Source organism: Corvus cornix, chromosome 14, assembly GCF_000738735.6.
Source record: "Corvus cornix cornix isolate S_Up_H32 chromosome 14, ASM73873v5, whole genome shotgun sequence".
NCBI lineage: Eukaryota > Metazoa > Chordata > Aves > Passeriformes > Corvidae > Corvus > Corvus cornix.
Genome location: NC_046344.1, coordinates 14616633 through 14629876, shown reverse-complemented (window position 1 = coordinate 14629876; position 13244 = coordinate 14616633). Strand labels below are relative to the sequence as shown.

The following is a 13244-nucleotide window of genomic DNA, read 5'->3' as shown; positions in this document are numbered from 1 at the left end:
TGCTGAGGGGCAGAGGATAATGCCAAGAGGGGCTGGGAGGTGTTTTCCCTGCATTGCTCTGCTCCAGCCCCAGGTTTCAGGTGTCTGCAGGCAGGGGGATGCAGCAGCAGCCGCTGTGGCTGCAGGCAGAGTGGAGGGATTAGTGCTGCCAGGGGAGGCTGGGCTGCTCCCCGTGGGCTCTCACTGAGGGACAGAGACTGGTGGCAGCTCAGTGATGTCACCGAGGGACAGCCACTTTGTCCTCACAGTCCCATCCCAGCCACAGTCACTGCTGCAGGTGAGGGGAAACGTCCAGCCCCAGGACACCCCAGTCCCAAAGCTGAGCACAGCACTCCCTGACCACTCTCTTATCCCTGCAGACATCCCACTTTGGGCATGGACCAGCTGCAGGGACATCTGGGCCAGCCCTGTGGAAGTTCACCAGCCCCTAATGGTGGCACCAACAAACCATGGCTGTCACTTCCAGAGGTGAGCTGTGCTGTGTGCCCTGCCATGGCACCTGCAGGTCACTGGGGAGAACAGGGAACTCCCAAAGCGTGGAAGTGTCTGCTCCTAAGGCAGGTGTTTCACCCAGGGCAGGTGAAGGTGCTCCAGGAATGCAGCAGAGCAGGCAGACAACCAGCCCAGGCAGAGACATCAGCACTGCAACAGGCCACATTTGGAAAGCTGATTTCTCATCCTATTGCCTAATCCCAAATCACACTGGGAGCGAGGATGATGTTCCATTTCACTTCCATGGCTCGACTCCACCAGGAAAGGCTGCAGCTCTGCTCATACCATGAGGATTTGAAACCCATGTTCATTTAACCCTCCTGAACTTTGCCTGATATTGTGTTGTTGCTCATTAGCTTTGCCCTGCAAAGCCTGGCTGACATTTCATAAACTCATTAGCAGGAGATCAGAGGCTTGAACATCATTCCTGGGGCCATCCTTTGAGGAACAGATTCCCCGGTGTGTTTGCTCCTCAGATCTCACTCTGATTCCTGAACCTCCCCTGAACTTGGGAGAAAAAGGCCCACTGGAAACCAACAGGAGCTGCTGCTGTGCTGTCTGTGCCCCCAGCGGGACGTGCTGCTGTCCCAGGACTGCATCCCTGCTCCAAACTCCGAGCTCCTGCGAGCAGTCCCTGCTTCCAGAGGGATTAGATTGCACATCCCAGGCTGCCAGAAGCAGGGAGAAGGGCTGAGCATATTTGCTTTTCCTCCTCTCTAGCACAAAAAGCCCTCTAAGCCTCTCCCTGATAGGCTCATTCCCCGGCGCCGGGAAGCAGAAGGGATTTTATGTCAGGCACAGAGATGTAATGTCCTTTCAAAAGCAAATCAGGAGACAGCCTGGACTTGCTGCCCTGTCACATTCCTTGGCAACAGCCTGGCACCCTGGCAGCAGGCAGCACTGGGCTGTGACAGCCCTGCAGCTCCGCAGAGCCGTGCAGGCAGCGCTGCCCAGGCACTGCAGCGCCGGGAATCCCACTGAGCCTTCGGAAAACGGCTGGAAACGGCAGCTGAACGGCTTTGGGGAAGTTGGGGTAGTTTTGTCTGTGCTAAAAGCAGGAACGCACACTTCAAAGAGGGCTCTGTGTCTTTTAAGGCTCAATCCTTAGAGCACTGGTGCTGAAGGCAGCAGCTCTGATGTGTTAGATGAGGTTACAAACGCATCTCGCTCTCCTGCTGGGCTTTTATTGGGAAGAAAAAGGGATCCAGAGGAGAGGTTTGTCCACTTGCTATCATTTCTCACTCTCCACAAGTCTTTTATCACAGAATCACAGAATGGTTTGTGCTGGAAGGGACCTTAAAGCTCATGGCATCCCACCCCCGTGCCATGGGCAGGGACATCTCCACCAGAACTTCACATCTCCTGGTCCCAACTCCTCAGGCTCTGCCTCCTCCATCCAAACCTCTCATTTGTTCTGAACTAAACTTTGATGATTGCAGCCAGAATTTTGAATGTATTTATGCAGTTTATTCCCATTAGCTGCCCACATGTCTAGAGCTCAGTGTTTCCTTTCTTGGGATGAATTACTGAGAAAATATTCAGCTAGACCATCCCTGGAATGGCTAATGGCTTCACTTCTCCTCTTCACTTGGATTTGGGCTTCTGAAACACAACTTTAATAACACAGGACGTGTGCCAGCTTGGCCATAGGGCTGAATGAACATTTCCTGTCACTATTTTTGACAAATATCACAGATACTTGAAATTGTTCCCTGGGAGGGTGGGCAGGCCCTGGCACAGGGTGCCCAGAGCAGCTGTGGCTGCCCCTGGATCCCTGGCAGTGTCCAAGGCCAGGTTGGGCAGGGCTTGGAGCAGCCTGGGCTACTGGAAGGTGTCCCTGCCCATGGCAGGGGTTGGGATGGGATGAGCTTTAAGGTCCCTCCCAACCCCAACCATTCCATGATTCTGTGATATTTTTCTCAGTGTTGATTTTTCACAAAGAGTAACTGAATTTCCATGGAAAATACAGAACCTTCGTCAATATCCCCTAATGTTTTGATTCAAAAACTGTGTCACCACTGTAATGTGGGAGACAGTTTGACAGGATTTTGGTCCCACCTTCCCCATGTTCTGGGCTCTCAGCCTAAGCCAAGGCTTGGGGCTGTCACCACCTCTGACTCATTAAAGTTATCATTTTCTTTGGAATTTCAACCAATATTAACAAGTTTCCTTCATCACAGGGGCACAAAGGACACATATCCATACCATAAACTTCTCTACTTGCCTGATTCTCATTTTGGGGATAAAGGAGATGCTCTGCAGTGTCCAGGACTGACTGGTTCTGCCAGCAGGCACTGGGGGCAAAGAGAAAGGGAAGCAGGGTTAGTTTGCCATGTCAGCTGTGAGCGAGGAAGATGACCCAGCTCTGGGGAGGGCTGAGCTCTGTGCCAGCAGCTCCAGCCACGGGCAGCTGTTACTGCTCCTCTTTACACAGCTAAATCCCGGGTTTTACAAAGCTTTGTGTAAATGGCTTTGCACTATTTAAATATAAACCTTCAAACAAACTGCCATGTCCAGTTGCATAATGGTGGCTCTGGGGCAGTGGGAAATGCACAAAAATGCTCTGGGCAAGGGGGTTTTTTTCTCCATGAAGATAATGTGGGTGTTTTCCCCCAGTCCCAGGATTTACTGAACTGCCTAGAGCAGCAGGCACTGCCTCACCAGTCCTGGTTTTGCTCCGGCCCTCCTCAAGCCACACACGACCTGCCCACGAAATGTATTCCAGAGAAATCAAAAGGCAAGACACCAACTTCAGAAGCGCTTTTTAAACTGACTCCGTGCACACTCGGAGCCTCAGGCTTCAAAACTCTCCGGAGGCTCTGCAAACCACTCCCTGCTCCCTGCCCCCATATCCAGGTATTGTGCGTGGCAACAGTTTTCCCTCCATTGGTTTTCAACAGCTCCGAGATTTTACACCCCATGTGTTCTTTTTTTTTCCTCTCTCTCTCTTTTTTTTAATTTTTTTTTTTTTTTTTTTATTTCTACACCTCCTTCCCCTCCAAAGCTCCCCGGGATGAGCTTCCTATAGGGATAACATCGCTCCCTGCTAGGAGCAATTAACACTTGGTAAGAATGTTTCATCAGAGAGAAAAATATCCAGCTAAGTTCCTCAGCACTTGGCTTCTGCTCTGACTGCAGCACCTCGTTTAAAGGCAGGAAGGCACAAAGCCTGGCCTAAACTCTGATTTTCTCCTGCTGCAGCTCGGTTTTGGGGGTGCTTTAGCCAAACCCTGCCTACTGAGCCGAGTTAACCAGGTGAGCTGCTAAGTCTGTGCACAACACAGCTCCTGACAACCTGAAAGTGCTTTTTAAAAGCTTAAACCATAGAGGAGTAATCACTGTGGAATCAGCATCACCTCTTAAGGCAGCTAAATCTGATTTGTCATGCATAAAAAGCAGAACATGCCTTCCTTCCAGGAGTTGCTTTGAATCTAGTGCTGTAAATTCTTGCCTCTGCCACCCTGCAGCCAGGAAATGTGGCTGTGAAAACAAGTTGTGACAGGGAAAATTCAGATGCTTTATCCCGAGCTATCCAGGCAGCCGGATGCGGACAGGACAAGAAGGGTAAGTCCCACCTCGTTTTCCCTCGTCTGTGGATAGGATGGTGTCACTTCCCTCTGTGCTCCCTCACCTCTTCCAAACACTTCCCTCTGCCCCATGAGCTCCCCCTGGCACGCTCCCAGACTCTCCCAGATTCCACTTTTGGCAGGCAACCAAACTCCCAGGCTGCTTTTGTGCCCACACCTGCATTGTTTGTGTCCCTTTTCCTGTGTTCAGTGGTTTTTGGTGCAGAAATAATGCCCTGGATGTCCAGAGAGCAGCCAGAGTGGGCCCTGCTACTGAACAACCACCACAGCAAGGAGGGGCTGGGGCTGCCTCCAAATCCCCCAGGATCTGAACTGGTTCTCTCTGTGACAAGAGCTGGTTTAGGAAAGCTTTAATACGCTCAGGACTAGCAGCAGTTACATTGGCAAAGCCCACATTGTTCCTCTCAACACCTGATTCCTCCTTATCCCAGCCCATCTCTGACATCACAGCCAGGCTTCCATACAGATGGGAACGTCCCTCCCCGTGGCACAGAGCCGGAGAAATGTAGCTCAGCCCCAGTCGCAGGGCTGGAAAATAATGCCTTCCCCGCAGTGAGGCTTCAGCAGGGCAGCTGAAATCAGGGAACTGGGCAGGTACTGGAGTCCTGGCAGAGACAGGGAGATAAATATCCAGTGATTTATCCGGGACAGAAAGGGCTGATGGAGCTGTAGGAGTAATTAACCTCTGGTGCTATTTAAATTGAAGATGTCTTGGCATGAACTGTCCTTGGGAGGCACCAGTGAAGTCAGGCTCATTTTTAACAGTTCGACGGCCTGGGAGACAATGAGGGTGTGAGCTCCCGATCTCCCTGAGCATCAGAGCCCTCCCTCCTCCCACCCTCGGGCACTCCTTGCTGCCCCTCCCTTCCAAAGGCATTTTCCATCATAGAGGCAAAACGGGGTCGTTTTTTGTAGATCTGGTTTGAAATGGGCCCTGTGATCGCTGGTTCTGGCACTGGGGGGAGAGGCAGAGTGGACCCTGCGGGTTGGCTGCGGTTTGGGGGTAGATCCGTTTGTTTGGGGTAGATCCTGCGGTTTGGGGCTGGATCCTGCTGTTTGGGGGTAGATCCGTTTGTTTGGGGTAGATCCTGCGGTTTGGGGCTGGATGCTGCCCTTTGGAAGTGCCTCCTGACCCCCGTAAGCTATGCACGTGTATTTTGGAGTTCAGCACAGAAGTTTATCCTCTGCACAGAGCAGGATGAGGGCTGAAGGTGCAGAGATTGGCACCACTCCCTGCTCAGCCCCTCGGCTCTCTGAAAGCCAGGAGAAGGCACGGGAGGTGGCTCTGGAGGGGCTGCTTGGGACTGGCCACTGGAAACACATCGAGCCTAAAGGAGAGGAAGTGCTGGGCTGCGGCTCATCCTGTTAAGCAGCACCCACGACTGTGATGCTGGGGAAAATGAAGACGTGGTGGGATGCTGAGTGACTCTCCCAGAGCTACCTCCAGCAGTGACCTCCAGGGTTCCCAAAACTCACTTTTTTTTCATTGTAAACCAGAGAAAAGAGTGGGAGAAATCTCAGCACCAAGCTCTTGGGTGACTTGCTGGTTTTCTCCCCTTGCGGAGTGGAAGCTTTGGGATGTGGCTCCCAAGGGGTGTGATTTGAAATGGATGGAAGCGAAGTCAAAATGCCGTCAGTGACATTTTTGAAAAGTTCCCAATGAAATCTCTTCCAACCATTCCTCCCAGGTGTGGCCCTGGGAGCATTTCTGCAAAGGATGAGAACGCTGAGGTGCAGCAAGGTGGATGTTCAGCTTTGATCCCCTGGTGCCTGCAAACTCCAGCATTCCTGCCCCACTGACAGCACTTGCTCCAGAGGGTACAGCCAAAGCCAGGATGGTGTTTTTGGCGTGGCTGCTGGGCTGCTCCACATGGAATGTGGCACAAAAGTGACTCTTGGTTCCTGTGCCAGAGGAAGCCATGTGTGAGAGCTGCACATGCCAGTGCCAAATACCAGCCCCGTGCAGGGAACCCTTCCCTCTGGGGAACACAGGGTTAATTGCCCTGCTAATCACTCCGTTTCACTAATCAGTCCCTGCAGAGGGGTTCTGTTTGTTTTTCCAGGCTTATACATCCTCTACCCAGCGTTTCTGGTGATTTATTTAAGAGGCTTATTTTTGATTTTGCTCTCTGGTGTTTATTTTAAGGTTTGATATTTTTTTTGCTGTTTTTTTTTTTTCCCCAGCAAACATAAAATCTGCTAAGATATTTCTCCTAGGAATTTTATTGATTCAGCAGGTCTATTCCCAAAGTGAGTCCTTATTTCAGAGAATTCCCTGTATTCACAGAACCGTGCTGCTGAGCCTTATGGACACTGCAGGTCCTTAACAAAGAACACAACTCGGGTTTTAAAGGTCCTGAGTAGAGGACACATGACTTGGAAAGTGGGGGAAACTCTCAGATATTGGGCCCTTCATGACAAGAGACACTCAGAGGCTGGAGCATGTCCAGAGAAGGGAGCAGAGCTGGGAAGGGGCTGGAGCCCCAGGAGCGGCTGAGGGAGCTGGAAAGGGGCTCAGCCTGGAGCAAAGGAGGCTCAGGGGGGACCTTGTGGCTCTGCACAACTCCCTGACAGGAGGGGGCAGCCGGGGGGGGGTCAGGCTCTGCTCCCAGGGAACAGGGACAGGAGGAGAGGGAACGGCCTCAGGCTGGGCCAGGGGAGGTTTAGGCTGGATATTGGGGAAATTCCTTCATGGGAAGGGTGGTCAGGCACTGGCACAGCTGCCCAGGGTACTGGTGGAGTCTCCACCCTGGAAGCGTTAAAAAATGTGTGGATGTGGCACTTGAGGGCCTGGTTTAATGGTGACCGTGCTGGTGGCTGGACTTGATCTTTCCCAGCCTGAACAATTCCGTGACCCAGTGACTGACCCATGACCAAGGGAAGTGTGCAGAACAGGCTGCCTTGGAGTGGCAGCTGCCTTTATCAGAGCTACAGAAAAGGAAGGTGCCCTCCCTCAGGGCAGGAGCTCCTCCTTACCTGTCCAGCAGGGAGCCCAGGGAGGTGACAGCGCTGTCCCACTGTGCTGCCAGCACCAGGCACAACCCATCCTTCAGCAGGGAACACTGCAAGAGAGGGAGGAAGAGAGCTTTGGTGCTGCTCTGCACTTGAACAAGTCTCTAAGTCTGTCTGATGGGTGAGGAACAGGAGCCACAGAGCAGCAGATCCTTCCAGACAGAGCCAGTGCCATGTCTGAGCTATTTGTGATCCCTACAGCCCACCAGTATTCCTGCTGCCCTCTCTGAGTGAAAACCAGCAGATTATCTGGGTGTGTTATTCAGTCCCAGCCTCTGCTGGAAGCAGGAACACCAAGACAGGTAAATATTGAGATATTGTAGCAGAAACACTCATTACTTGCAGCAGCCCATCTCCCTTCTAGTGAGAGAAAGCAAAGGCTGTAGCATTCACCTCTGGCTCAGCAGTGCCAGATCCTTCTGGAAAACATGCCAGCTCTGCCCAGGGCCATTTTATCTCTGACAGGAGGAAGGAGAGATGGCTTTGCTCCCCCAATGCTGATTTGTCCTTCCTAGAGAGCTGTGCACATTCCATGTGCAGAGGGATGGATCCTCGGGGGACTCCAGGGGCAGGCAAGCAGTGCTTACACTAATTGGCTGCTTGATGTAATTGCTGTTCCATACAGATGTACTTCAAAGGGATGCTGTCAGTTTTAAAAAGCCCAACCTGAAAAGATCTTACCTGCTCCTATTACAGATAACACTCAAGACTTAGAACCGAGAGCTGGAAGCCCAAATGTTTTGTGTTTTTGAAGGGCCTGCTGTGGTCTGACAGCCCTCGGGTGATTGTTGGTTTGCTACTGCCACTGTAATTACTTTCCCCCCTTGTTTACTCTCTGCTGCTGACAGCACTTTCCTCCACATTCCACCTTCCAGCTTTGTCCAGGCAAGGTTCCTGACTGGCTGGGCTTCTCCTACACCAAGAGGAAAACAGTCTGGGCCTGGTATTCTGTTGCTGTGGAGCAATGTCAGCTCAGGCCAGCAGCACATCCTGTGCCCAAACCCCAGGCTGGGGCTGCACCCACTGAGAGCCACAGAATGGCCTGGGTTGGAAGGGACCTCAAAGCCCATCTTGTCCGACCCCTGCCATGGGCAGGGACACCTTCCACTGTCCCAGGCTCCTCCAAGCCCTGTCCAACCTGGCCTTGGACACTTCAGGGATCCAGGGGCAGCCAAAGCTTTTCCATTTTTCATTTTTCCACAGCCAGGGCCTCCCCACCCTCCCAGGGAGCAGTTCCTTTCCAATATCCATCTATCCCTGCCTCTGGCAGTGGGAAGCCCATTCCCCTTGTGCTGTCACTCCAGGCCTTTGTAAATCATCTCTCTCCATCATTCTTGTAGCTCCTTCTCAGACTGGAAGGCCACAATGAGGTCATCCCAAAGCCTTTCCTCCTCCAGAGTGAACAATCCCAATTCTCCCCAGCCTTTCCTCACAGCAGAGCTGCTCCATCCCTCTGCTCATCCTGGTGCCTCCTCTGGACTCGCTCCAGCAGCTCCAGGTCTTTCCTTTGCTGGGAACCCCAGAGTTGGAGGCAATGCTCCAGGTGGGAAATCTCTGGCTCAGGCTGCAGGGCACAGCCCAAGAAGTGAAAGGGCTGTTTAGCATTGTAGAGGAGGATTAATGGGGTGTGATTACAGACGGGGAAATAGAAAACTGTATTTATATGGAGAAACGAGACAGGAGACAGCAGCAGAACACCACAGAACTGATGGCTGACTGGAATGAAACATTCAATAAATGAAGGATGGATGGGCCATTCCCATGAGGGTTATGTTCACACAGGATGGTGTCGAGGGCTCCTAGGGATGCAGGAACACCAGGAAGTGTCCCCAGTGCCCACATTACTCACCAGAGGTGCCAGGGCTCAGAGGCAGCGTTGCAATGGTGCCACCAAAGCACATTTGCTCGGGCAGCACATCAGAGCAAGGCCTCAAAAGACTCTTCTTTTGTGCCAAGGAAGCAAAGCCCAGCTCCAGCTGTTCCATACCTTTGCTGCAACACTGCCCTTGGCCCTGCCTGAGCATCTGGGAGATGCAGAGAGCCTGAGGGGAGTCCAGCACGGCCAGACGAGCTCCGGTCACCACAAAGCCGCTGCCCACGAGCTCCTCCAGCAGCTCCACGTACGGGGGGGGCTCCGAACCCTGCAGGATTATCCCGGGCAACACCAGGCAAGTGCTTTGGCAGAGGTTCTCCAGCAATGGCTGACCTGATGGGAAAAGAGCAAGATTTATTTGGTCTCTGCCCCCAGCAACTCTGAGCCCTGGCACAGACGTGCCCGTGGAGTCGGGGGCACCACGGTGGTTTGGGATGTGCTCTGGGATGTGCTCTGGGATGTGCTCTGGGATGCTCATCCCGAGCTGCTGCACGCCTTTGTGTCCCTGTCTGGAGATCACAAGACAGCAGGAGTGACCCCATTTCAGGAGTCAGACAAGGACAACTGCTGGTTTGCTACAGGAGATACTATTCCATTTTCATTTTTCCCAAGCAGAGAAAGCTGCTAATCCAGCTGCTTTTATAATCCCAAATGTAATTTGCTCAGCATACGTGAGGCTTAATGTATTTCATATTTTCCTCATGATAAATCTGTCTGTCATTAAGCAGCAGCTTTGTGATAATTATTTGCTGGAAGGAGGTTTCCTTGTGTGCAAGAGCTTCCTCTAGTGTCCAAGATGAGCCCAGAACGTGAGTGATGTGTCTGCTTTGCTGGAGGCACTTACGAGATCGTGCCTGACAGTTCAGAGATCACGTGGACTTGTTTTTCCAGGGCAGTAACTCTTTGAAATACATTTTCTGAGACACAAACACATCAGGGCTGTACACTGCTTTCCTTTTTAACTCTGCTTAGGCATCTTCAAAGCTAAGATATCCTCGTGCAGCAGGAAATTAGGGGCTTGTATTTTGAGATTGGCTCCCGACACTGAGCTGGTCAAAGCCTGCAGAGTACCTGTGCCCTCGCCACAACAAGTTGTTTTATTATTTTATTTTATGCAATCTCTTCTACAAATCAAGTGATTCAGTCACAGCAAACCTGTGCTACAGGCCTGGTGCTTTCCCATTGTGCACTAAAATGATGGGGGAAAACACCCTTCCCAAATACCTTGGGAACAAATCCTTCTTCAGTGACCCCTTGCACAAAAGTGACTTGGTGTTCACCCCAAGGGCAGAGGGACTTGATTTACCACCCACTCCTTGCACTGCTGCACCTGCAGGGATGTGACCACTGTCCCCCCCAAGTCCTGTGTCAGGCAGGGCTGGGCTGTGATTCTGTCACATTTTTATCATGCTCCTCTCCCATCCACAAACAATCCTGTGGTTCCCCTAGCTGGGAATTAATGACTGCAGTGATCAGGGGTAGCACAGGAACATTCTGAGCTGCCCTCATCAGTCCACAATCACAACTGAAGCTACAGGAGTGAGAATAGCCTGGTTCTAAACAAGGCTACTCCTCAGGGAACACCACAGGGATGCTTCACCTGGTCCCTGTGTGTTTATAAAGGCGTGGGATCAATCCACAACATCCCACAGTGGGAGCATCCCCCTGTGTCAGTGCCATCCCCTGCCCCTGCACCACAGCTGTGTTTACACATCCATCGAGTCAAATCAGCAGGAAAGGCCCTGAGAAGCTGCTGCAATCCCAGGAAGTGTCAGCCTGGCTGAGACCTCAGCTCCCAATCCAAAGTCAGCCTGGCAATAGCTGGGAGTTCATTTGGAGCTGGCAGCTTGCTCAGCAGCAGTGGGAGTTTGAATGAGCTCTCAGCCCAGCTCAGGAGAGGTCTTCTGGCCACGCTGGCAGCAGCACTCCCTGCACCAGTTGATATTTTTCTACTCCCAGCACAGAACAGCTCAGCACTGCCCAGCCCTGCCTCTCCAGGGGAGGCTCTGAATGGACACGAACCACCAAGGTTGTGCTGAGACACCTGGGAAGGGTTCAGGGAGGAACATGTGCTGGTCTCACACCAGCTGTGGTGTCAGTGCTTGTTCTGCTGCTGCTGTTAAGGTCAGCCCTTGTGGACAGCTCTGTCTTTAAAAGCCCTGAAGCTCTGGCAGGTGAAACAGTTAAAGGGCTGGACTCCCCTGGAGCTGTTCTCTGCACTCAGAGCTGTCTCTCCCTTCTGAAAGGACATCAATACCCAATCTTGCTGCCACTAGATGGTTTGTCTTGCTGTCCAGTTAATCAATAGCAGTCCCAGTCTCTAACAGGAGTTACGTTTCCTTACCAGGACTGCCTGGCTGCTCAGAGCCCAGGACACTGGGATGCCTGCCCGGGTCACGGATTAGGATCTTGCGCTGCCTCCTGATCCCCAGGCTGAGGATGGGGTCATGTTTCAGGTTATAGATCTGCAGGAGGGAAGGCAGGGAGGGAGGGAGAAGCAAGTCATGTGAGCACATTACCTAATGAGAAGGGATAACACTCCCCAAGTACTGATTCAGGCAAGCCGTGAAGCTTTTGTTGCTGTCCTGTACTTCTGTAATTGCCAGCCTAGAAAACACCTGCTTGTCTGGAGATACAAGAACATTTTGCATGCATTCTTCTTTTTGATTGAGGCTTAATTCAGTGCAGCATCTAGTCATCCTTTTCAAGGTCCCATATCCAGACATCATTCTAAGGTCTCTACTCCCAGCTTTTCAAGGCCAGGAGCTCAAATAAATCCTGTGAGGGTCTGACAGCTTTCCCCAGTGCCACACTGGGGTGTAGCAGCTCCCTCTGTCCCTGAATGAACTGGCACAGTCACGATGCCCTGCACTGAGCTGCACATCCACTTTAGTGAAGCCCATCACAGATGTGGCCATTCCCAGAGCTAATCTCCTGGGACCATCTCAGCTGGATCACCTCTGGGCCACAGCAGAGCTCAAGCATTTCCATCCCTTGGTTGAGCACATCCCAATCATTTTCACATCATCAGCCATCCCACCTTGTCCCCATCCCTGAATGATGCAAAACTGGTAAAAAAACAGCTCCTGGGTCAAGTGGGCCTCAGCAGTCAGGGTGAGGCTGCTTTCCCTGTTCCAAAGCAATGTTGATCATTTGAGCACAAGCCCTGAGCCCTCCCAAATTTACAGCAGAGGCTGCTGAACAAACAGATCTGCAGCAGCTCCTCCCCAGCGAGGCCGCCTGGGTCATACAGAGGGAGCAGAGTGTGGGAGGAACAGCCCCAGCACAAGGAAAACTCGGCAGCTGGGGAAACACATCCAGCAGCATTATCTAAAGCATAACAGCAGAGAAGTCATGGGATAGCAGGGCCAGAGGCACTGCTCTGGCACAGCAGGATAAAGCTCAGGAAAGGGCAGATTCCTACCTCTTCCTCCTGCCCTGTCTGACACTGGGCACAGCACAGCCCTTCTGGGAAAAACAGCTTCACATCCCGGACAGCCACTGGGTAGGATTTGGAGCCTGAGAGAGAAATACAATGAGAAGATTTTCTCAGGCCATGAATTAAACATTCTCTAGACTCACACTCATCTTTTGGAGAGATTGATGATGTGCAACTCACTGCAGTAATTGCTTTAAAGGCCAGCTGTTCTGTACAGTACTAGCAAACATTTTAAACCATTATATTTAGAATAGTTCCACTGCCTCCTTGGTATTTTGATTCTGTCCTACTATCACTCAGCAGCTTCTTCATGTAAACAAGACTCCTTCTATTTCCTAACAGTGGAGCTGAGGGAATCATGTTAAGGAGACTGTGAAACCTTTCAATTCCAGCTCTAAATCCTGTTGTTGCCTTGCTTCTGGATCACACCAAGCTGCTCTTACTGAAGGGAAAGAGCTACTGGTTAGTAAAATAGATGTGCTTAGTAAAATAATGCAGGTCCCAAACACACTGAGAACTCTGACTGACCACGGAAATCAGAATTAGCATGAGGCATTGCTGATGGAAGTACATTTTTCTGTTCACCTCTGGTCAGGAAAGGTAAATTGAGACTGGAACAGTCAGAGAAATGACATGAGGATGACTGGAGGAATGGAGAATCATCTGAAGAGTTAAACCAGACCTTGGCTCGTTTGACCCAACACGACCCAAAGCTGAGAAACAAATCTGATTTCTGATAAACACTCCAGGGTAGGAAAGGTCAGAGGTGTAAAAAGAGCTACTTAAAATAAAGATAAATGGCACAGGAACAAATGGGCACAAACTGTATGGAGCTGTATTT

At 51.5% G+C, this 13244-nt stretch overlaps 2 long non-coding RNA genes across 3 annotated transcripts; both read right to left on the bottom strand.

Moving 5' to 3' along the window:
• Positions 1-2713: 2713 nt before the first annotated feature.
• On the bottom strand, positions 2714-9107 carry LOC120410776. Of its 2 annotated transcripts, none has more exons than XR_005603100.1 (3): positions 9079-9107; positions 7056-7141; positions 2714-2786 (listed from the first exon to the last, which is right to left on the bottom strand). It is a non-coding gene; the product is annotated as an uncharacterized LOC120410776 (long non-coding RNA). The 2 variants fall into 2 exon arrangements; XR_005603099.1 differs by lacking the exon at positions 9079-9107 and adding an exon at positions 8941-8999.
• Positions 9108-9114: 7 nt separating this feature from the next.
• LOC120410775 lies at positions 9115-12565 on the bottom strand. Its single transcript, XR_005603098.1, has 3 exons — positions 12389-12565; positions 11309-11429; positions 9115-9297 (listed from the first exon to the last, which is right to left on the bottom strand). It is a non-coding gene; the product is annotated as an uncharacterized LOC120410775 (long non-coding RNA).
• Positions 12566-13244: the final 679 nt, after the last annotated feature.